This window comes from Gadus macrocephalus, chromosome 12 (assembly GCF_031168955.1).
Source record: "Gadus macrocephalus chromosome 12, ASM3116895v1".
NCBI classification, from domain to species: domain Eukaryota; kingdom Metazoa; phylum Chordata; class Actinopteri; order Gadiformes; family Gadidae; genus Gadus; species Gadus macrocephalus.
This window is the reverse complement of record NC_082393.1, coordinates 22036943-22038743: the sequence shown is the minus strand read 5'-3', so window position 1 is coordinate 22038743 and position 1801 is coordinate 22036943.

Genomic DNA, 1801 nt, shown 5'->3' with positions numbered 1-1801 from the left:
GAGGAGGAGGAGGAGGAGGAGGAGGAGGAGGAGAGAGGGGGGATGGAGGAGAGGGAGGGAGAAGGAGGAAGAGAGAGGGAGGGAGGAGGAGGGAGGGAAGAGAGAGGGAGGAGGAAAGAGGGAGGGAGGGAGGAGGAGGAGGAGGTGGAGGAGAGGGAGGGAGAAGGAGGAAGAGAAAGGGAGGGAGGAGGAGGAGTGAGAGAGGGGGGGATGGAGGAGAGAGAGGGGGGATGGAGGAGAGGGAGGGAGAAGGAGGAAGAGAGAGGGAGGAGGAGGAGAGAGAGGGGTGAGGAGGAGGGAGGGAAGAAGGGAGGGAGGAGGAGGGAGGGAAGAGAGAGGGAGGAGGAAAGAGGGAGGGAGGGAGGGAGGCGAGAGGGAGGGAGGAGGAGGGTGGAAGAGAGGAAGGAGGAGGGAGGGAGAGAGAGAGAGAGAGAGAGAGAGAGAGAGAGAGAGAGAGAGAGATGGGGAGGGTGAGAATAGGGAGAGAGAGAGAGAAGGGGGAGACAGGGAGAGGAGGAGAGAGAGACAAAGAGAGAGATTGAGGGGGAGAAAGGGATAAGGAGAGGGATAGGGAGGGGAAGTGGTGAAGTGGAATGGCAAAAAAAAAAGAGTAAGTGTGAGAAGTCTGTGAACAAGGAGGGAAGGGGAGGAGGGGAGCAATGTTTTTGTTTTGTCGAGTGCGTCTTGGGGTGGGGGGGAGCGAGAGTCTCTGTCTGGGGCACTTGAGGGACAAAATCCCCACCTCCTCCTCCCCATAAGAAAGGAATCCTCGTAGTGACGGAGGACAGACACCAAAAAAATGCTGGAATGTTGCTGCGTCAAGCTGTCGATCAAAACCGACCCTGACTTCTCCTCCTTTCACCTCCACCTCCCCCCCCCCCCACTCCCACCCCTCCCCACCGCCTCCCACTTCAGGCCCTCGGGGGCCACTCAGACACACATACCCCCAGAGCGGCGAGTGTGCGTCTTAGCGCCTGGCAACCACGACTGGTGGGGCCAAGCCATAGAGAGAGAGAGAGAGAGAGAGAGAGAGAGACAGAGACAGAGACAGAGACAGAGACAGAGACAGAGACAGAGACAGGAGACAGAGAGAGAGAGAGAGAGAGAGAGAGAGAGAGAGAGAGAGAGAGAGAGGAGAGGAGAGAGAGAGAGAGAGAGAGAGACAGACAGCAAGGGTGGGAGGGGGGGGGAGAGGAGAGGGGGTGGGGGGGGTGGGGAGTTACTGGTGGCTCCGGCCTCCGTGTTCGAGGCCCAGTCGTAGGGCGGAGGCAGAAAGGCTGCACGGCAGGCCATGGCTCCAGGAGCCAGGGGGGGACCACTGGAGCTCATGGTCGTGAGCGGCTGAGCCGTCGGTCTCGGGAATTATCCGCGGAATTATCCCTAAGTCTGCTTAACCAGGGCCGACAAAGGCAGAGCCGGCCCCCAAGCGGCGGGGGCTATTGTTGGTTCTGGCTGGCACCACCGCAGCATCTTGGGTCTGTCCCCATAGGACGATGCGTCATCATTCCGGAGCTGGCGCTTGTCTGCAGCCGTTGACTGGGGGTCAACGGCGCAGTCCGCGCAGAGGAGTCGGGAGGAAAACGGACACAACCCCCCCCTTCTTTGTTTGGCAAGAGAGCATCCTTGTCAACGCGACGCACGACCACAAGTGTTTTGGGATTCGAACAATAAATAAAACACGCGAAAAAACAGAAAAGTGTCGGCCTGCCTGGAAACACTTTACTCACAAACAAACTCGGCCAAAAACTCCACCCAAACTATTTCATCCCATCCGATTGCGACAAGTGGCAACACAAACACA